General features: G+C 43.3%; 1 protein-coding gene across 5 annotated transcripts in view; it reads right to left on the reverse strand.

Annotated features, from left to right (window-relative positions):
• SYNGAP1 (synaptic Ras GTPase activating protein 1) overlaps positions 1-24,096 on the reverse strand; it is a 2,054,767-nt gene that overhangs the window by 1,175,730 nt on the left and 854,941 nt on the right. The gene's annotated exons all lie outside the window — the stretch shown is intronic.

Consider the following 24,096-nt stretch of genomic DNA (forward strand, 5'->3'; position numbering starts at 1 on the left):
ACTACAAAAGAAACTCAGCAATAAATGGAATGTCAACAAAAATAATTTCTTGCATGTTTGTGGTGGTGAATGGAGTTACACAACAACCACAGAGCCATATTTTAATGAAGAAGCATACAAACAAAATCAAACAAACACAATAGCCATCCATAGCAGTGGACGAGGGTATGAGAAAATCAATACTACCATCATGGAACAAGAAACACTGCTTACAAAACTATCTCCTGAAAACTCAGAATTACCTCTCGATTCAGCAGAACCACACCGTCCAGTATACAAATGGCCGTGCACATCAATGTGTGCCATTCCAAACAAAGCTTTCAAATCTTTACCTCAGTTTCTCAATCAATATGTAAAAGGTAAAGACAAAAGTAAAATGAAAGTGCTGCAAAATATGTATATTTGTGCAGTGCGGAAAGACACAGGACTAAAAGGACATTCATTAGCCTGCATTTCTGGGCCTATTTGCAAAAGTACCTTCCATGATATCAAAAGAATATCAGTACATCATTCCAATGTACAAAATTTAGTGTATAAAATATACTATGCAAAAAGTCCAGCTTCAGAATTAGGCAATTTAAATACCACTCTTCTGCATGGTACACCCAAATACTTACAAGAAGAAATGGACCGTGTCCAGAAAAAGTATTTTGGAAGTGAGAGCCACGTAGAAAATGCAACAGTTTTAGAACATAGTAGCTTCAATTCTGCACATAGCAAACTTCTACTACACACATACAGAAAAGAAATAGTAAAATTTAAAAGGTCATCGGCTGAAGTACCAAACCATGTGTGTGTGTGTGTTGCCGCAGAACGTTTTACAAAAGCAACACAAAAAATGTGGACATAGCATACAAAATAGAAAACAATGAAGACTCTAAATGGTTTGAATTAGCTTTGTACCTTTTAGCTGAAAACAAATATGAAATAACTGAACACCTAATATGTTGCAGTTACTGTGCTGCAGAATTAGACAACAACCACACTCCTTCACGTGCTATTACAAATAATTTAGAATTGTTTCCATTACCAAAAATCCTGCAACAGCTCAATTTGTATGAGAGCATAATAATTCAAACAGTTCACCCATTTCAAGCAATTATACGCCTTCATCCAAAAACAGCACAATTACCTTCCTCTGAATTGGTGAAAGGCATTCGTGGCAAAGTAGTTTACTTGCCATCAGTTCTAACGGAAAATGTACACACTCTAAGAGTGGAATGTTCAATAGAGCATTCTTTATTAGTCTTGGTAAATGGCGTACCAACAAAGGACAAAGAAATTTGGCAACAATTAGTGGAGTTACATAAAGTTAGACAAGCATTGCAATATCTAAAAGACAATAATGAGTACTACAAGGAAATAAATATTGATGAAAGCTTAAGACAAACAACTGAAATAATTCAAGAGCCATCAGAAACTGGACAATTCGAACTTCTGGATCCAGCTACAGTATCCACTCTTTTGGACCATTACACAATTCATCCATTGCATTCCAATGAAAGCATAGATGATGCACTCGAAACTTGCCAAATGCGACAAACCAAAGGATCACCAATGAGTAGTTGGGAAAAAAGTATAGAAGCTCATGCCTTTCCACTGCTATTTCCTACTGGCAAAAGTGGGAGATACGATGATAGACCCACTCAGATTGGGGCATCAGAATACCGCTCATTACGAATGTATTCGCAAGATCCCAGATTTAGACAAAATGTGGAATACATATTCCACCTACTCTATGAAAGTGAATTAGCAACACTATGTTATGGAGTTGCACACATTCTTAAATCTGGAACGCACTTTCAAAATATGTCAGCTACGCAGTTAATACAAAAAGTACAAGAAAAAAATGAGGTTTTACAATCAAGTATAACAAATTTGTTTGCAAACATGCGTGGTACAAAGGAATACTGGTTCAGACGGCACTGAGACGTGCGTTGCATGATCAGAAACCTTGGACCACCAACTTGGTTTGTTACGCTAAGTTGTGCAGAATATGCATGGGAAGATTTACATGAGTTCCTACGCATAGCAAACAGCAACAAAAACAACATAGATATATTAACACCTGGAGAACTTTGCTCTCTAGATCCAGTTAATGTCTCAAGATATTTCCATCATCGTTTCATTGCAATGCTACACTTTATTTTCAATAAAACTGTTCCTCCCCTTGGAGAAGTGCAACACTTCTTTTGGAGAAAAGAATATCAAGCGAAAGGAGCACCACATATTCACATGCTGTTATGGATCAAAGGTGCACCGAAATTTGGGCACGACAGTGATAGCACTGTTTTGAAGTTTATCCAAAAATATGTCACACGTGAAACCCCTTCATAACAGACACATAGTGAGCTGCATGGGCAGATTTTACAATTTCAAAGACACAAATGTGGCAAATATTGTCGCCGTAAATACAAAAACAAAGATAAATACTACACCAAATACCGCTTTGGCTTCCCTAGACCAGTTACAGAAACAGGTGAAGTAAACAACTTCATGTCTTCAGTTCGACATAGTGTTAAAGGTAAATCACCTAACAACACGTATTACATAAAAAGAAGGGAAGAATCAAAATATATCATTGACTACAATGCAATCATTGCCCTATTATGGAATGCAAACATAGATGTGCGGTACATTGCAGACAATTCAACTGCTGTTGCACGATATGTTATAGCCTACTTAACAAAAGCAGAAAAAACAGAGCTTCAAGACCTCTGGGATGACCTAGCATCAGACAAAACATTATCACAGAAATTGTACAACCTAGGCATAAAAATGCTCTCTCATAGAGAATGTGGGGCCTATGAAGCAGCAGATCGTTTAACCGGCACTGCTTTGTATGGAAAATCAGACAACATAGTATGGCTCAGTCTTGGTCCGGCAAAATCTAGAAAAAGAGCGCTAAAATCATATGAGGACATAGAAACAATTGCCAGAAATGATCCCAACAGCCAAGACATTCTAAAAAACAATTTACTGGACACATACTATCCGAACAGGTGTACCACTCTGGAAAGCATGTGTCTATACCACATAGCTCAAAACTTTGCATACAAGAATTATGTAAAACCCGATGAAAGCAAACATAGATATAGAGTGACTGATTGTGAACGGAGCTTAGTGAAACTTAACAAACGAAGCTTAATTAATCATGTGAAATTGTCATTAAAAACTCCTCAACAGAAAGAACTATATTACATGTCTCTGTTACAAATGTTTCAAGCCATGGAGAAAAGAGGAAGACATACTAGATAATTATGAGTGCTATGAAGATGCTTTCAAAGCAAATGAAAGCACTATCACCGATGTGAACTTTACACAGTACAAAACAATGGTACACAATGAGCCGAAACAGGAAGAAGAAATTCAGGCCCAACTAGATAAATACTCTTCCGACAGTAGTCAACCTTCTGTAACAGGAAGTCAAGAACCATTAGGACAACCACTAAAAGCAAATGAGGCTGAAGTTGCTATGGCAGAAGTAGAAAACACCATGTATCAGTATCAAGAAGATACAGAAGACTTAACTGTACAACAAGCAAAATTTAACAACGATCAGCGCACCATTTTTGAAGACGTAATAAAACAAATTGTACATGGTGTACAACACGAAAATAAAGAATGTACCTGCCAAAATTACAAACCTATACTGCTGTACGTCAGTGGTGAAGCTGGATCAGGGAAAACATTCTTAATCAAAATTATCAGCAAGTTCCTTCAACAATTGACAAACAACAAATTGTCAGCAGTTGTAACAGCCCCCACAGGTTTAGCTGCCTACAACATAGGCGGTGTGACTTTACACCGATTACTACTGCTTCCAGTAGAGCATCAAAATAAATTAGACTACTACAAACTTTCTGCCGAAGCTGCAATGGAATTATGTAGAGTATTGAAACAAATGAAAATGCTGCTAATAGATGAAGTGAGCATGGTCTCCAACCTAATGTTGGCTTTGATTCATCTCAGATTGCAAGAAGTACTTAAAAGTAATAACGAAGAACTCTTTGCAGGGAAACACATTATCGTTTTCGGAGATCTTCTACAATTGACACCAGTGAAAGGTGAACCGATTTTTAAAACCTTAGGACACAAACTCTGCCGGAAAACTGTTGGTGCAAAACAAAGAGGTGGGTTTCCCCTACTTCGCTGGCAGAGGGGAAGCAGCGATCAATATAAATGAAAAACCAGCCAGCAGAATAAATTGAAGATACTCAAACAGGCCGCTAAAAGGCCACCAAAACGGGGGAGGACCCCCAAGGGTCACAACACAGATCAATCCACTACGAACGAAACAATCGTTAAAAATACTGTATTTATTTAGAATTTGTACTCGTTAAAATAAGTATTAAATCATCTGAAATTCTATACAAAAAATATGCAAAGTGACAACATTAATGTATCAATCATAAAGTGCATCGTGTAAAGTGACTGAATGCTAGTTTCACTGTTGGCTTAAGTGAAAAAGTCAGAGAAATAAATCACAGTAGACCTAGATGCTACTAGATTGATCCCAAAAAGGGGTTTCCCGTGCGAGCGAAGAAAGTCTCTCGGTAAGGGAAACCACAATCACCTATTCAGATCTGAAGGCAAAAGGGCCAAAAATAAATCAACAAAGGGCAATCTGGTCACTAAAGGATCATGCAGCCAACCACAATGGTTAGTTACAGCACTGCACAATATAATGAACACATAAACATTGAAAAAAACGCTAAAATTAGCCAAGGGATGCTATGCGTCAACTACTCTTGTGTCAGGACAGGAACAATGTGACATACAGTACAATAGACATGGCACAATTAACAGATAGTAGTTTCGATGGAGACAACACATCTAACTCAAAAGCCAACGATATCCATCTTCATCAGGATGGGCATTCCCGTAGGCGTCATGATTCTTTGAAATTCATCTGTGTCTTAATTTACACAATATATTTAGAAAACAGGGTTAAACATTTCACAATGTATAAAACACACCTAAAATGTAAACACAGAGGAAAAAAAGAGAAAAAAGAAAAAATAGAAATTTTAACAGTTACATCAACAATATGAAAAATAGACATATAAAAGTGGATGATCTGTGAGTGAATGCCAAAGGGCCCAACCCGTTAACCATAGCTCAATTGCGTCATGAGGTCTGAAAAACAATATGGGAGAAAGGATATTTACCATAGTCTCAACCAGTTAGGCTGGTCCTGGAATCCTGTCGATAAGTCCAGGAAGTATTAATCAGGCCGTGCCATAGACTAGGTCGCTATAAATTAGACGTAGATGTAAGGGTATAAAATCACACATAAGAATGTCTCCAAAGGTTTATGTACAGTGAAACAGGAGTATACAAAGTGGCAAATTCAGCTGTATATAAGACAAGATGTAAAAAAAGATAGTAAATTCAGAAAAGCAAAAAGGAAAAGAGAAGGGAAAGAAGATTTAATGTAGAACCATTTATATCCTAAAAGTGCAATGGGAAACGAAGCCCCTCCCAGTTGGAATACCATATATGTAAAGTACATATCAATGCAAACATTAAACTCACCAATGTAACGCTAGAACAAATCCATGGAGTCAAGTCAGTTCCAAAATGTGTGGTTTTCTATGGTTCAGAAGAAATAGTATAAAACGGGCAACATCCAAAAAGGTGTGCCGCCAATATGGCCATTTGAACTGTTGTAGTGGAGGCCAGCTTTATTGAGCCTCAATACTCCAGCTATGCAAGGATAAGTCCAACAAAGGGCTGTGAAACAACTGTTCAAAAATTGCTGTGATTAGAATGCTCAAATTAGTTGTGGGGTTAACAATAATGCATTGCAAGCAAATCGCCTCTTCCAGTTTCTCGAGGCGAACAATCAAAATGCCTAGCGGCTTCACCGTCCCTAGAGGAAATTAAGCATGAACAAACGAGATCTATATTGCTAACACCGATCCCCAGAGAAAGAGAAGTCCAAACGGAACGAAAATCTACTCCATAAAGAGCCCCAACCTGGGAGCGGCGTATACACAGGCGCCGCGGAACGCGGCGGCTATCTAAGCACACTGTGATGGAAACCATAAAAGGCATAAGTGCCTTCATTAGCGCCGACGAATCAAAACAGCAACTATTCACAAAGAAAGATGCTAAAACAACCGCACTTGGAGCGGAGGCTAACTCGAAACGTGCACCTACAGGTATACTCCACCTTACCTTGAATTAGGAAGTCCAGTGTACACAGACGGCAACAGGCCCGGAAGTGACAAGCTGTCGCGTAACGCCTATTTTTTCATTTAAAGACACGTAAAGCGCATAGGGCGTAACCAGTCTAACGTTCCGTAAAAGAAAACGGAGCTATACTGCTCGCCACGCTGAACGTCATGTGCTTATGAGGAATAACAACATGCCATAGCAGCAGCGGAATCAGAAAAAAGTGTGCCATTTAAATAATAAGGTGAGTTACCATATTCAAAAACGCTGAAAAACAAAAAAATAAATGTAAAAAATAATAATAATAAAAAGCAACAACATGCCGTAGCCGCGGCAAAGTCAATAAAAATTGTACCATGTAAGTAGTGGAATAAGTTCACGTTATAGGATAACAGCCAAGAGATTCAGGCTGTCAAATGATGGAATACACCCTCAGGGACTCAAAACGCAACGAGGTAGCAAATATACATAACAGGCTGACAGGTAATGTCACATAACCAGTCGGACCTATCTCACCTCATGAAAGATTCATTGTAACTAGATGCATGAGATTGCCTTCTAATTAAGTATACGTGGGCACTGTGCAGGATCTCCCAGCCAAAGCAAAATCAACTGTCAACACTAGTATCTGGGAGTCCTGTTGAACACTGATTGCTATTCCTCCTGAGCGTTTATTCCGGATATATGGCTTTGAGTATTATATATCCACCAGTGTTCGCGTGAGGCAAGTCTATTAGCCGTAGCATATTGGTCAGGCCCTAAGACACGCTCTAGGCACAACCATTGTAAGTCCTTACAACTATGTTGATACTCAATAAAATGCCCCACTAAGGGCAAAGACAGATTATGCATTCTAATACGGGATCTGTGCTCTGAAATCCTCAGTTTTATAGGTCTCGATGTCTTGCCTATATAGGACTTCATGCAAGGGCACGTTATAACATAGACCACGTTCTTGGAATTACATGTGGTGTGGTCCCTCAATTTCCAAGGCTTGTGGTTAATGGTGACGGTGTTGGTAACCGTGATGAATCCACACTGGCAACACTGCCCACACGGGTAGTGGCCAGTGACCTTCTCAATGCCCCACATTTGAGTGATAGTTAATGGTGCCTTGGTGGCATGCGACCTGTCCGCCTGAGATAGCCAACTCTTGAGGTTCTTTCCCTTTTTGAAGGCATACATCGGACGCTCAAGGTCTGCTATATTCATTTGGAGCAGATGCCAATGTCTGCCTATAGCCTTCTTAATCTCTGCATGGTACGTGCTGTAAGTCATAGCGCAGACCATGCGTGAGTGGTTCGAATTTGCACGAGTGTTTTTGGCCAATAGTACCTCACGGTGTTGGTAACGCGCCCTTTTACGTGACTGCCGCAGTATATGCCGAGGGTACCCTCTCTTGGAAAGCCTATCCTCTATAGTGTTGGATTGTGTCACAAAATCCTTCTTGTCGGTACAATTCCGTCTAGCCTTGAGGAATTGTCCATAGGGGATGCTTTCCCTTAGGGATTGGGGATGAAAACTCTCAAAATGTAAGATCGTATTACGGTCAGTAGTTTTACGATACAAGTCTGTTGTAATTATTCCATCCTTTGTTTTTAGCTGGAGATCCAAAAAGGAAATAGACATACTGCTGGTAGACATAGTGAACCGTAGATGGTCATTTTGGGAATTAATCCATGTCAAAAATTGATCATGGTTTCCCTTAGTTTTGTCCCAAATAATGATGATATCGTCTATATATCTCTTATAAAAAATGATGGATTGCTGATAAGGATTGGAATCGTCAAAAATGGAGACCTTTTCAAAGGCCCACATAAAGAGGGTCGCGTAATTGGGAGCAAAAGCTGCGCTCATTGCGGTTCCCTTGACTTGTAAGTAAAAACTATCTTTGAACCTAAAGTAGTTTTTAGTTAGGGCAATTTCTAGCAAATCTACAATAAATTCACTAGGGACCAGCTGCGGATCACTTCGAAGGTCCAGGAAAAATGTCATGATCGGCAACGACTCAGACTGTGGGATATTTGAATATAACGATTCCACGTCTAAAGTAATAAACACATTATTAGCAGAGTCAAAAGGTAGGCCTTCCAGGTGGACAATGGCATCAGTAGTATCTGACAAAAAAGTGGGACATCAAGACCTATAAAACTGAGGATTTCAGAGCACAGATCCCGTATTAGAATGCATAATCTGTCTTCGCCCTTAGTGGGGCATTTTATTGAATATCAACATAGTTGTAAGGACTTACAATAGTGGTGCCTAGAGCGTGTCTTAGGGCCTGACCAATATGCTACGGCTAATAGACTTGCCTCACGCAAACACTGGTGGATATATAATACTCAAAGCCATATATCCGGATTAAACGCTCAGGAGGAATGGCAATCTGTGTTCAACAGGACTCCCAGATACTAGTGTTGACAGTTGATTTTGCTTTGGCTGGGAGATCCTGCACAGTGCCCACGTATACTTAATTAGAAGGCAATCTCATCCATCTAGTTACAATGAATCTTTCATGAGGTGAGATAGGTCCGACTGGTTATGTGACATTACCTGTCAGCCTGTTATGTATATTTGCTACCTCGTTGCGTTTTGAGTCCCTGAGGGTGTATTCCATCAATTGACAGCCTGAATCTCTTGGCTGTTATCCTATAACGTGAACTTATTCCACTACTTACATGGTACAATTTTTATTGACTTTGCCACGGCTACGGCATGTTGTTGCTTTTTATTATTATTTTTTACATTTATTTTTTTGCTTTTAAGCGTTTTTGAATATGGTAACTCACCTTATTATTTAAATGGCACGCTTTTTTCTGATTCCGCTGCTGCTATGGTATGTTGTTATTCCTCATAAGCACATGACGTTCAGCGCTGCGAGCAGTCTAGCTCCGTTTTCTTTTACGGAACGTTAGACTGGTTACGCCCTATGCGCTTTACGTGCCTTTAAATGAAAAAACAGGCGTTAAACGGCAGCTTGTCACTTCCGGGCCTGTTGCCGTCTGTGTACGCTGGACTTCCTAATTCAAGGTAAGGTGGAGGATACCTGTAGGTGCACGTTTCGAGTTAGCCTCCGCTCCAAGTGCGGTTTTTTTAACATCTTTCTTTGTGAATAGTTGCCGTTTTGATTCATCGGCGCTAATGAGGGCACTTATGCCTTTTATGGTTTCCATCGCAGTGTGCTTTGATAGCCGCCGTGTTCCGCGGCGCCTGTGTATACGCCGCTCCCAGGTTGGGGCTCTTTATGGAGTAGATTTTCGTTCCGTTTGGACTTCTCTTTCTCTGGGGATCGGTGTTAGCAATATAGATCTCGTTTGTTCATGCTTAATTTCCTCTAGGGACGGTGAAGCCGCTAGGCATTTTGATTGTTCGCCTCGAGAAACTGGAAGAGGCGATTTGCTTGCAATGCATTATTGTTAACCCCACAACTAATTTGCGCATTCTAATCACAGCAATTTTTGAACAGTTTTTTCACAGCCCTTCGTTGGACTTATCCTTGCATAGCTGGATTATTGAAGCTCAATAAAGCTGGCCTCCAATGCAACAGTTCAAATGGCCATATTGGCGGCACACCTTTTTGGATGCTGCCCGTTTTATACTATTTCTTCTGAACCATAGAAAACCACACATTTTGGAACTGACTTGACTCCATGGATTTGTTCTAGCGTTACATTGGTGAGTTTAATGTTCGCATTGATATGTACTTTACATATATGGTATTCCAACTGGGAGGGGCTTCGTTTCCCATTGCACTTTTAGGATATAAATGTTTCTACATTAAATCTTCTTTCTCTTCTCTTTTCCTTTTTGCTTTTCTGGATTTACTATCTTTTTTTTACATCTTGTCTTATATACAGCTGAATTTGCCACTTTGGATACTCCTGTTTCACTGTACATAAACCTTTGGAGACATTCTTATGTGTGATTTTATACCCTTACATCTAGGTCTAATTTATAGAGACCTAGTCTATGGCACGGCCTGATTAATACTTCCTGGACTTAACGACAGGATTCCGGGACCAGCCTAACTGGTTGAGACTATGGTAAATATCCTTTCTCCCATATTGTTTTTCAGACCTCATGACGCAATTGAGCTATGGTTAACGGGTTGGGCCCTTTGGCATTCACTCACAGATCATCCACTTTTATATGTCTATTTTTCATATTGTTGATGTAACTGTTAAAATTTCTATTTTTTCTTTTTTCTCTTTTTTTCCTCTGTGTTTATATTTTAGGTGTGTTTTATACATTGTGAAATGTTTAACCCTGTTTTCTAAATATATTGTGTAAATTAAGACAGATGAATTTCAAAGAATCATGACGCCTACGGGAATGCCACGTCCTGATGAAGATCGATATCGTCGGCATTTGAGTTAGATGTGTTGTCTCCATCGAAACTACTATCTGTTAATTGTGGCAGGTCTATTGTACTGTATGTCACATTGTTCCTGTCCTGACACAAGAGTAGTTGACGCATAGCATCCCTTGGCTAATTTTAGCTTTTTTTTCAATGTTTATGTGTTCATTATATTGTGCAGTGCTGTAACTAACCATTGTGGTTGGCTGCATGATCCTTTAGTGACCAGATTGCCCTTTGTTGATTTATTTTTGGCCCTTTTGCCTTGAGATCTGAATAGGCGATTGTGGTTTCCCTTACCGAGTGACTTTCTTCGCTCGCACGGGAAACCCCTTTTTGGGATCAATCTAGTAGCATCTAGGTCTACTGTGATTTATTTCTCTGACTTGTAAGAGGATTCAATTCAACACTACAGCTAAGTCAATGCCTAGTCTGGGATACTGAATGGAAACCCTTATTGATATATCTTTATGTCCAGTTCATGCGTTCTGGATGACTACCCCTATATAACACCCCTCTCTTGGAATCCCCCTGACCCCACTGAGCCAAGAAGTAGTTCTGTTTTGCAAGTTAAAAGGTTTATTTGAGAATTTAAACAATATATATATATATATATATCACACTTTATAATAAATTAATAATTGAATATCACACTTAATCTGAGCAGTAATCAATAATGGATAGTCTGGCACTAGCACACTTGTGAATAGGAACAGAAGAATAAGGTGGTAGAGAATGCTTTATATAAGTTCAGATGGATGTAATGTTGAATGAAAATGCAATACAGAAAATACTCAATATGATTTCAACAAAACAATGTAATCACTTTTCTATGGCAATCCCCTCCCCCCTTTATGCAATGCAAGGAAATGGAAGGAAGCACACAGTTCTCAGAAATGCAATCAAATGTAATTCAGTTCACCCCAGCAAGCTTAGACTACAGAAGTTTGAAACACAGGCCCAAAATGCTTTTATATGTGATAGCACTATATTGGAAAATGTGCTAAAATGCTTTTATATGTGCTGGCAATGAAGTGAAAAATATGCTAAAATGCTTTTATATCCCTCTAGAGGTTCAGGGTGAGTGGTATCTAGTTAATATTAGTCCAGGCTCACTCTAGCAATGATTCAGGGATGGTTCTTAAGAGGCAAACAAATTTTTAGCAAGGAAAGCAAGGAAACTGCTGTTTTCACACGTGGAGAAATTTGCAAATTGCGGCAAAATTCGCGAGTGCGTTTTTCGCGATTGCGGCAATAATGTATGGAATAGGAATGCGGTTCTAGGTTCGTTGAAAAGCCAAGATTCCCAGCTTTCAGAGGAAAGTTACTGCAAGTCTCTAAGACAAACGGTCACGGAGATATGAGCGATATGGTAAAGGTCGTTTTTCAGATTTGAAATTTTAAAGTTCAAAGTGACAATTGACAGCTAGCAACTAGAAAATGACAGGTGACAGCTTTGCAAAATGACAGGTGACAGTTAGGAGGCAGTTCTACTTAGATTAAAATAGATTGAATTATATTATTTTAACTAAGAGATTGGTTCTGCACAGTTCTGCTAGGTACTCACAATATATTTAGAAATAGAATGGGCCTCGCCACGGATCTGGTCAGGTTTTAGACTGGACTCTGGTCTGGTCTCGGCACTTCACAGTGATCTGGGTCAGCTCTCTGGTTCTGCTAACAGTGGTCTGGGTCAGCTCTGTTCTCTCTGGGTACAGCACTGCTTCTGGATCTTTCTGCACAGCTTTCTCTGGAGATTGATGGATTTGAAGTCTGGATCTCTGGATGTGGTATGGTCCGGCAGCATGCTCCGCAGCAAATGGAATTGAAAGTCCCTATCTGTCCTGACTGTCTGCTTTTATGTGTTTTGAAAATGGGTGGAAAGGCTAGCTTCCTAGGCCCTACCCCTCTCTACTTGTCATTGGCCACTTCCTCCTCTTCCCCTTGATTGGGGGAATGAAATGAAATGTCATCATGATGAGGTCTGTTTATGGTACAGAGAACCCACCCCTGTCAAATTACACACAATCTATATTTTGACCCAAAAGACATATTTGCACAAGTACACATTTGTTTAAAATTACATGCACCCATCACATATCACAGGAGGTATACCCTGTCCAAATCTGCTCTTCCTGGGAGCTTGCATTCAGAAATGGCAACATTTGCACTTTTTAACTGGTTTCGTAATATCGGACATTACCCCAAATTTATACACATGTGTGCAAGGCATGCAGGCATTAATTGATGAAGTATCAGACTTTTCACATGCAGACATTTTAAGTAATACCCTCTTAACTGCTAGTTTGCCCCCAGATCATGCCACCGGTTCTAAAAACCTCTTAAAATGTGGGCAGAAAAATCACAAGAATTATGGTATCATTTAAATAATTATGACAAGTCCGTACTATGAGTTATTCATCATTTTCTAAAACCATATTCTGGCTACAGGGGTGTGTCTTTTCAGGTCACATGGTACAGAAACCAGTCTTTCCACTTCCTTCAAGCTCAGCCTCTGTCTCCAGTTTCTCCCCCTCCCAGTTTCTGCCAAGCCAGCTTGCTCTCACATGCAGTGCTCCTCCCCTTTCCTTCCAGGAGGAAGCCACATTTACGGCCCCCATAATAAAACATTTGCCTGGGCCCTGGAAGGCCCATTGTTCAAGAGGAAGCCATTTATGGCCACTTCAATAAACCCTCTGCCTGGGTCCTATGTTTAGTCTCTAGCAGTCCCTTGGTAATCCAATCAGAGAAGTGTCATATCCATTTTGGTGGGAACAGCAAAAGGCAGCTAGGCCTGGGAACACAGCAGTTGTGCAAGTCTCAACTCCTGTCGGGGGTAGCTGGTGGGCAGAATTCAGTTCCTTAAGCCAGGCCCCAGCTAATGTCACTTTTAGTTACCCAGTTTTCTGCATTCAAATAAAACTAACCATTTTTTACATATGCAGCTAAAATGCTGATTCTAAGTTTAAACTATGACATTTAAACAATTGCAACCTATGTGACACTCAAAAGTAGGTCACTCATTTCTTTTAAACATTTAGGTTTTTAGTGTCTTTCAGTCCAAATTTACTTAAACTGCTGAAATCCACAGCTCAGCCAGTCTTGTTATAAACCTTCAAGTCACTTCAGAATATAACTTTACATTGGATCCACCTCTCAGTAAGTCTTTCTTTGGCCTGCTTTGGGTTCATTTATTCAGTTTTACACAAAAAGAGAAAAAGTCTGGTGTTGTTTTAAAACGCCGGCTTTCTGATAGTGGTGAGTACTGGTAATGCACCCATTTTTGGGATTTAAGAAAATGAATTCCCCACAATTCTAGGTTGCTTTTGGCAATCAGCATTGCCATTCCCAATGGTTTCAGGCTACTGTGTGGGTAGTCCAATGGTGGTTTTAGGCAGTGCCCTTCTGTGCCCATAACATCGGCAAAATGGGTGGCAACTTATTTTTCATGCACTTCCCTGGGCATTTTCTGGGAATCTCTGGCCATCATGATGTTTTCCATGTCAGTACTACACAGTTTTGAGGTAGGGCTTGGATGCGTGGATAAAAACATCCCACAAGCCCCCCTCTTGCGATGGCCATTCTGTTTCACTGATGGGACTCGCAAGACCTGGGATGTTTCCTCATCTTCTTCCAATAGATGGCACAGTTCAGCATCTTTTCCTCCATCCGGTCGGATCGATCGGTTCTCCTCGCCGGTCCTGATGGGAGTATTGGGCGGTACACTAGGCCCCTTGCGTCTCTGCTCCCGGTCTCCGGATCGTCCTCCTTGGCCCGTCTCCAGGTTTTCTTTCTCCTAGGACGACAAAGGAAGAGCGGCAATACCTATTCATAGACATTTTTCCCCCACCATTGATATAGTGGGGTGGCATATAAATTTATAGTCAAAACATAAGGACATGCACATTTCTTTTTGCATTCAACAACGAAAACACCCACATTGAGAAACTCAGAATTTGATAGGCGATAGAGAGGATATTTTAAGTTAGAACTGAATTAATCTGAGACAGTACCCTCTAGGATTCCAGAGGATTCCTCCAGTTGTTGCAGAGTGTGCCTGGGATGGCAACACTTCAACTGGTTTATGTGGACCCACTTGTCTTCCCCCTCTGCCAAACCGCCTTTGGGGATGCGGATCTTGTAGGCCACAGGGGAGATTTTGTCTATAATCTCAAAGGGTCCCTTCCATGTAGGCAAACATTTTCGCTGTTTGGCCTGGTTCCTTTGGAAATTGTATAGATAGACCCGGTCCCCCACCTGATATTCCTTCCTGGAAGTTTTCAGGTCATAGGGCCTCATTACGACCCAGGCGGTAAGTTACCGCCTGGGCCGTGACTTTACCACCATGGCGTAAACTATGTTTACGCCATGGTGGTTGGCGGACTTACCGCCCCATTCCGACCTTGGCGGGGCGGTAAGTCCCCAATCCCCATTTACCCTTCCCCATTCCCATTTTTGCCTCATAGGGCATAATGGGAGTGGGGAAGGCGTTAATTACGCCACCGTAAATTACGGTGGCGTAATTAACTCCATGGTCCCTTAGCGCCATGGATTTTAACACCTGCTAAAAGCAGATGTTAAATCCGCCATGGCGCTAAGGGACCTCGTACTCAGGCGGTAAGGGTCGGCGCTGTGTACGCCGTCGTAAAACCCTTACCGCCTGAGTCGTAATGAGCCCCATAGTGGGTCTTCATGCTATCAGCTGATCTTTCTAGATTCCGCTGAGCATAAGCAAAAGCATGTTGAAGGTGTTTCCTTAAATTCTCCACATACTCATGAGTTGTGGAGGCATTTATCAGTGTCTGCTCTTGGGTCCTGTAGAGCAAATGCTGAGGAAGCACCATCTTGCGCCCAGTCATCAACTCAAATGGTGACATTTTGGTTGCAGATGAAGGGGTAGATCTGATGGCCATTAGGACCAGAGGTAATCGGATATCCCAACTTGGCCCAGAATCTGCCACAAACTTCTTTAATATGCTCACAATGGTTCGGTTATATCTCTCTACTGCCCCAGAAGAAGCTGGCCGGTAAGCAATATGCAACTTCCTTTTGACCCCCAGTATCTCCCACATCTTTGTCATTACTTCACTGGTGAAGTGGCTACCCCTGTCTGACTCAATCCTTTGAGGTAGACCGAAACGGGAAAAGATGTGGTTAATCATCAGGGCAGCTGCAGTTTCTGTCTTGCAATTTGGGGCTGGGAGACATTCCACCCACTTGGTAAACAAGCATGTAACGGTCAACATGTACTTGTTTCCTCTAGACGAGCGAATCACAGGGCCTACAAAGTCGATTTGCAAATCTGACCATGGCAGTGTCATCCCCCGCTTTTGGAGAGGCGCACGGTGCGTGAGGGATGATGGCTGAAATTGTGCACACACAAGACACCCCTTCAAGTATTGGTCGAGGTCCTGCCCCACGTGTGGCCAGTATGCAACCTCTCTTAAGATTTCCAGTGTTGTGTGAAACCCCCTATGACCGGCGGTGGCCGCATCATGGGTGTGACTTAACATCAGGCTTCGGAATGAGGTAGGAACCACCCACTGATCGTGGCCAGCTTTGGATTTCCTTACCAGCAAACCGTCTTGGATTCGGAACATTTTTGGACATTTCATCAACACTCTTAGGTCCTCTTTCCCAGTGTAATCGGTATCCGTCAGGGGAAAGTTCTCAGGGTCCTCAAGGTGTTGGTAAAACTTACCAATAATTGGATCCCCCTTCTGAGCTGTAATCAAATCAGCATCAGGGGTCTCCTTACTCCATTGTGCAATTGAAAGATCATCGTGAGCATTTGTCTGGGACCTAGTGATAGCAGTGACCTGGATTTCCCCCAACAGGGACTCAATCTCAATTAGATCCCCTTGGATGGCCCCGGTTTTGGCCAGCTGATCAGCTAAGTCATTTCCAGTTTTGTCTGGTCCCTCTACTTTGGAATGACCCTTGATCTTTTTCCAATAGATGGTCATCTCATTCGAGGTGACCAGATCATCAATGTTTTGGATCAACTTCCCATGTTTCAAGGGTTTGTTGTTAGCACATAACATGCCTCTGGCTTTCCAATTAACCAGGTGCTCCACGAACCCGTTCCGTACATAATCCGAATCTGTGATTATGACCAGTTCGTGGAGTTGATGCTGGACAGCAGTGAGGATGGCCTGATGCACCGCCATCAATTCTGCCACCTGACTACTTCGGGGACCAATTTTGTATCCAGCGGAGGGTTCTGGGAACTCCTTCACCCATGCATTCCCTACGCCAGCCACCAGTTCTTTCTCCCCGTCGTTGTCAACATGGTAAGAGCATCCATCCACATAGACAGTGGGCATTCCTTCACACTTGTCCTCTTCAAAGACTTTGTGTGGGGAATTAAGGTATGCCTCCATGTTGTCCTTTATTTTTAGACTTTCGTCCTCGAGACAGTTTTCTCTGGCACAATCATGCAAGTCAGCCAGACCTTGCGCGAGTGGACTCTTCTTGTTTTGGCCATATCTGACCTCCACAGGAAAGCCTTGCATTGACAGAATCCAGGAAGTAATTCGGGAATTACTCACATTTCCGGCCCGGATTCTGTCACTTTGGAGATATTGCAGAGGCTGGTGTGGAGTCTCCACTATGATGTGTTCCCCATGGATAAACGGGCGGTAATTCTTCAATGCCCACACCGTCGCCAGGAGTGCCTTCTCACAATCGTTGAATTTTTCCTCCACAGAGGATAAAGTTTTGCTCGCATAGGAGATTACTTTATTGACCCTGTCATGCTTTTGGTATAATACTGCCGTCAAGTACATATTAGAGAACCCCGTCTCCAGGAAGAACTCCTTGTTTCTGACAGGGTAAGCTAGGCAAGGCGCTTTTGAGAGGCTTCTTTTGAGTTGTTTTACTGCCTCGGCTTGTTCTGGACCCCATTCCCACTTGACCCCCCCCCTTCAGGAGATGAATCAGGGGTCTGGTGATCTCTGCGTAGCCCTCAATGAACTTTCTGCTGTAATTAGTCAGTCCAAGGAGGCTCCTTAGTTCCCGCAGAGTTGTGGGGCCTTTCAGTTTCTGAAGTGCTTCCACTTTCCTTTCCTGGGGACAGAGACCCTGAGGAGTAATCTCATGCCCCAAGAAATTAACACGGGTTCTACACCACTGTGCTTTCTGAAAGGAAAGTTTTGCTCCGGCGGCCCTCAACTGCGTCAGAACATAACGGATCTCCGCTATGTGTTCCTCCACAGATGAACTTTTGATGAGGACATCATCTACATAAGCCAGGTTACCCCTCGCACCCAGGTCGGGCATGGCCTTATGTAGGAAAATGTTGAATTCATTGCCGGAGTTGAGGTATCCGAAGGGAGTCCGGGTCCATGTGTACTGCTGGCCCCCAAAGATAAAAGCCAGTTTGTATTGGTCCTCCCTACTGACCGGCACGGTCCAGTATCGATTGGGCAGGTCTATTGCAGTGAATACCTGTGACCCCTGGATCTGGGCCAGCCCTTGGTCAATGTAGGGCAGAGGCCATCGGGAAGTATGGACCCGTTTGTTGAGCTCCCTAAGGTCGGCGCAGAATCTCCACTGGCCGTTTGGCTTCAATATTCCCAGCACCGGATTATTGAAGGTGCTGTGAACTGGACGGATTATTCCCCGGGACACAAGGTTCTTAATTATTTCAGTAAGGGACTCCATGGATGCGAGAGGCAAACGATATTGCTTCACATACACTGGAGTCATGCCAGGGTCCATGGGGATTGTTGTTGTGTGGATGTCGGTGCGGCCACAGTCATATGAGTCTACTGCAAAGAGATCTTGGAAATCCAAGAAAACTTGTTTCAACTTTTGCTTTTGTTCCAGAGTCACACAGGCATCAGCTAGGTTGACTCTCTCTTCCACCATCTGCCTGAAGCCTGGAAAGACTTCTGGTTTGGCTATCTCAGCGGCCTCCTCCAGCTGGGTGGAGAAGTCCCTGGTCAGAGTGCTGATTTGGACTGGAGGCTTCAGGTAGGAAAGGCAGCCCTCATGGACCTGGAAAATCACCTCATCCCTCCTGAAGTCACAAGTCACATCTTCCTTACCATAAGGGCAAGAAGTGTACACCAGGAAGTTCCCCACATGCCGGGTAAAAATCCTGTCTGGTGTTGTATTGTCCTCACTGTCACTGTCAAAACAGTCCTTGGGGATTGGTCCTAACAGTTCATTACCTAAATCGATGGAAAAATGTCGGTCATCAACCGCCATTCCAATAATGGTGCCTGCGGCTAGAGTAATACTCTTTAAGTCGCTGTTATCCACCTCTATTAGAATGGTGTCATGTTCTATGTTGACTAATGGTGTTGGGTTTACCCCCAACCCTTGCTGTTGGAGAGAAGCGTTTAGATGTATGTAAGCATCAGGGTTTTGCAAATATTGTCCTCTTTTAACTTTCACTTCCAGGGAGAATTGTCGGGTCCTTTCTGGGATGGTGACTTCCTCTTTGATCTGAATTTCAACTGCATAAGGTAGCAATTGAGCTGACCTAAATGCTTTTTCCTTTTTTTGGATCATCAAAGCCCATGGGATTATCCGCTAATCGGGACCAAGCTTTGAAGTTTATTAGGTCCAAACTAATGGCAAAGCGATTGAGAATGTCACTGCCTAAGTAAAAGGCGGCATGGACGTCTCGCACGACCCAACAATTGTGGACTATGCTCTTGTTGCCAATGGAGATTTTGAGCATACACCTGCTTGGCAGGAGATGTTTGGAATTAGGTGCTTCCAGGTCCATTTCCCATTTGTCTATCAGTTTGAAGGTGGGAATGGCTGGATCTTTTGGGAGTTGGCGGAACATGGCTTCGCTGATGAAGCTCTTACCGTTGTTCACACACACTCGAGCGAGAACAGAGTCCTTCCCATCATTTAACTGAACAGGGATGAACAACTGCTCTCCAATTTGCTGAATATCAGCCAGGCTCTGAGCTGATTTCGTATCTTTCTGGACTATAGGAGTGGGAGTTTCTGATTGTGGATTGGTAAAGAATTTCAGGGTGTTTCCTTCCAGTGTGGAATACCACCTTAAACTGGAAGGAAGGTTGATTTTCAGAAATAGAGAGGACCCCCCATCACCAGTCTGTTGTCCTACTGCTATTACTGTCACGTCTGGAATTTGGTTGTTCTGGAAGTGAAATTCTACTTGGTCAGATTTTTGTTCAACCATGTGGCAGGTGCCGTTTAAACTAACATGGTTGACACTCTGTTTTAATTTTATTGGTCGCAGACTTTCAGGGGCAGGATATTTTGTTTCCGGTTCCTTGTTTTCCAGGGGCTGTTTACAAGTTGGGAAGGAAGCTTCCTCCAAGGCTTTACACCCCCCTTCCCCTTGTGCCTCCTCCCTGGGAACCGGTGAGTTATCGGGGTGCTGCCCCCGTCATTGCTCTGGAGCACCAGGCCCAGAGTTTGGTGCATTCTGTGCCGGCATGCCCATCTGAGGGTTCTGCTGCGCCCTCAGTATGTGACCCAGATCCCGTGCCATATTTTGGACCTGGCGCTCTAACTGGGAAACCCGCTCAGGCTGATATGGGACTCTATTTTCTCCCCTGGGCTGATCCCGGGAAGGGTAGCTATCCCTTCTCTGGTAGTACCCCTGGTTGGGAAGATTTTGGTACCCCTCCACCCTTGGCCTCCCCTCTCCCGGATTAGGTTGTCTGGGCTCAGGGAATTGGGGAAAGAAGGATGGATGATTTTGGGGCTGGAAATTGGGTGGATACCTGGGGAAGAAGTTCTGCCCAGGGTTTGGTGAGTTTCTGCGCTTCTGTGAGAAGTTGGGAGGGAAGTTCTCTGGGTTAGGTGCTTGGCTGGATCCCCCCCCTTGGGCTGGAGGAGTCCACACATAACCCAGGATGGGTCTGTTTCCCTTGTAACGGGGGCTTACATAATCAGGAGAGCGAGGGACCCCATTTGTGGGGCTGCCTCCCTGGCTCCCTGTCTGTGACTGGCCCGAGGGCCTTCTGGGCCTAGCATTATTAGGTGCAGGTGGGTTTTTAGGCCCCCCCATCTCCAACTCTAAAACGGGGGTGACCTTTACCTCTGCCACCTTGGCAGCAGCAGAGGTGTTGTTGGCTTTGGGGTTTTTGGGCACATTATTTTTATTTTCTATTGGCTTCTGCGCCTCATAGATCCGGGTCGCCTGTTCAAAGACCCAGTCTAAAGATCTTTTCGCGTGAAAATCCCTCACGAGCTGGGTCATTATGTATTTGGGCAAGGCATGGAAAAACGTATTAATAAATTCTCTGCTATCCGTGCGCACCCTTCTTGTGGTCTGTGCAAAAGCACGCTTTAACTCCTGCACAAATTCTTGTGGGGCCTGATCCTCCCCACATTGTAAATTGTAGGCTGCCTTGCGAGCCTCTTGGGGATTTCTGTGAACAGAAAAATGTTTTAATATGGCCGCCCTATAGGTGGACCACCTGGAATGAATTTGGTCCTCCAGCCCTGCAAAGAAACTGGAGTACTCTGGGGAGAATGTCCACTTTACATATTGGATACAGCTTTGGCTGTCCTTCAAATGAAAAGTCTACATCATTTGCTCATAGAGCTCCAAGTGTTCCCAAACAGAGTACTTGGCGTTCTTATGATAAGGCGTGATGACACTCCTGATTGCCTTAATCTGTTTCAATGGGTCCTTAATCAAGGCCCTTTTTGCCTTATTGGCCTTTTTGGTTCGGGTAACCCTTGTCCATTCGTCCTCTGACTCAGAGGCACTGCTCCCAGAGGTTCCTGTCTGATCTTCCAGGTTTTCCCGGATTCTGCGAGCCTGGGAATGGCTGGCAGAATGTGGGGACCTGGTCTCCTGTGTCCTGTACCGCTCAGAGGAGTCTTCAGATCCCTCCTTGCTGCCAGGATTTGATGGGTACCCCCCCCACTGACCTAACTGGGCAGAGGTTTTCAGGATGCTCTTAATGGGCATACTCTCCTGGGGTTCCCCACTAAATTGCACTGTGCTTGGGTGCCCATACCCGGATGCCCGCCCATCCATTCCTGGGAGGTACTGGCCTATGAGCCCCATGCTTCTGGCTGGATAGTAATCTGCCATCCCTGTGGCCCTGTGCTCATGTGCGCCAGGGGACATGGGGGTGGCAGAGTCCAGGGACGGAGAGAGATAAAGGCCTCTGGTACTAGGGCTCCTGGGGTTATGCTCAGGAGTTTCTCTTTCCCAGCGAACCTCATCTCTATCCGCCCCTGCTCCCTGTTGCAATGCAAGAGCCTGCGCCTTCAGTTCCTCAGTTAAGGCCTTACTAGACTCTATCAGTCTCTCCTGCATCGCTACCTGTTGTTGGAGCCTATCATTGTGCTGGCAGAGAGCCTCATTCTCTCTCTGCGTTTCCTGATTGGTCCTGGAGCACTGGGCCAGTCTTTGCTGCAGGAGGGTTACCTCCTGAGCTGTGTCCCTATTGGCCTGCTCCTTTCTTGCCAGAGCATCCTCCACCTTCCTGGTGTGCTCTAACAAGTTATGGTGTTCTTTTTGGAGGTCACCCAGTCACTGGAGGGCCAGGTGATTTTCTTCCATTTTCCTTTTTAAGTGGCAGACTTCCTGGCCTAAGGTATCCCTTTCCTGACTAAGAGCCTGCATCTGTGCCGCCAGGTCGTCCCTTTGCCTTTGGAAGGCACCCGCTTTCTGGCGCTCCTGGTCAAACTCTGCCTGGGTATCCAGGTCTTTCAAAATCAGTTTATTGCTCTCTGCCTTCTCCCTATCTAGGTGGCTTTGCAGAGTGACTACCTGCTCAGCACATGCCCTATTGAAGTCTAACTGTTGCTCCAGCTTGTTCTGGCTCTGCAGTAGGGAGTCCAAACCTTCTTGGTACTCCTTCTGCAAGGCCAGAAATCTGGTATCCTGGTCAGCCTTTTCCTGTTGCAGGATGTCCATATCCCTCTTTATTTTAATGATGTGCTGTCTACTCTCATTTTCTGACTCCTGGCTCCCCTGCAGCCTCTGCTCAGAAGAGACCAGGTCAGATTGGACCTTCTGTAATGCCAGCAGTTGCCTACTCGCCAGATCTTGGCCTTCAGCACATTTGTCCTGCGTGGCTCCCATATGTAAATATAAATATGCCGCTACCCTGGCAATCTTGTTGTGCTCATCCTTGGCCTTAGAGGACATATATAGTTCACTGAGGGCCACATGTAAGGGACCCTGGTCTCTCCATATATCCGACCCTGTTTCCGTGATCTGGGGTGCGATTGCTTGCAACCAGACCGTCTGGTCCTGATGAGTCCACTCACCTCTCACAAATAACTTATGTAAGAAGTGCTCTCTGGCTATTTTCATGTCTACTAAGGTCGTCATTCTGGAATTTGAGTTCCTTCCTGACTTACAGAAGTTTGTGTTTTATTTTTGCAAAACAGACCTTTTCCTTAGAGCGTTCCTTTGAGGAGTGCTTTACAGCGTAACACAGCGTGGTGATCCGACCGGATATGTGTATCTGGTCAGCTGGCACACTGTATTAATCTGCACAAGTGATAGATCTAACCCAAACGTCCCGCTCGAGCCCCCAATTTGTAAGAGGATTCAATTCAACACTACAGCTGAGTCAATGCCTAGTCTGGGATACTGAATGGAAACCCTTATTGATATATCTTTATGTCCAGTTCATGCGTTCTGGATGACTACCCCTATATAACACCCCTCTCTTGGAATCCCCCTGACCCCACTGAGCCAAGAAGTAGTTCTGGTTTGCAAGTTAAAAGGTTTATTTGAGAATTTAAACAATATATATATATATCACACTTTATAATAAATTAATAATTGAATATCACACTTAATCTGAGCAGTAATCAATAATGGATAGTCTGGCACTAGCACACTTGTGAATAGGAACAGAAGAATAAGGTGGTAGAGAATGCTTTATATAAGTTCAGATGGATGTAATGTTGAATGAAAATGCAATACAGAAAATACTCAATATGATTTCAACAAAACAATGTAATCACTTTTCTCTGGCAATCCCCTCCCCCCTTTATGCAATGCAAGGAAATGGAAGGAAGCACACAGTTCTCAGAAATGCAATCAAATGTAATTCAGTTCACCCCAGCAAGCTTAGACTACAGAAGTTTGAAACACAGGCCCAAAATGCTTTTATATGTGATAGCACTATATTGGAAAATGTGCTAAAATGCTTTTATATGTGCTGGCAATGAAGTGAGAAATATGCTAAAATGCTTTTATATCCCTCTAGAGGTTCAGGGTGAGTGGTATCTAGTTAATATTAGTCCAGGCTCACTCTAGCAATGATTCAGGGATGGTTCTTAAGAGGCAAACGAATTTTTAGCAAGGAAAGCAAGGAAACTGCTGTTTTCACACGTGGAGAAATTTGCAAATCGCGGCAATAATGTATGGAATAGGAATGCGGTTCTAGGTTTGTTGAAAAGCCAAGATTCCCAGCTTTCAGACGAAAGTTACTGCAAGTCTCTAAGACAAACGGGCACGGAGATATGAGCGATATGGTAAAGGTCGTTTTTCAGATTTGAAATTTTAAAGTTCAAAGTGACAATTGACAGCTAGCAACTAGAAAATGACAGGTGACAGCTTTGCAAAATGACAGGTGACAGTT

The sequence above is a fragment of the Ambystoma mexicanum genome, chromosome 13 (genome assembly GCF_040938575.1).
Source record: "Ambystoma mexicanum isolate Mex_15411 chromosome 13, UKY_AmexF1_1, whole genome shotgun sequence".
Taxonomy (NCBI): Eukaryota; Metazoa; Chordata; class Amphibia; order Caudata; family Ambystomatidae; genus Ambystoma; species Ambystoma mexicanum.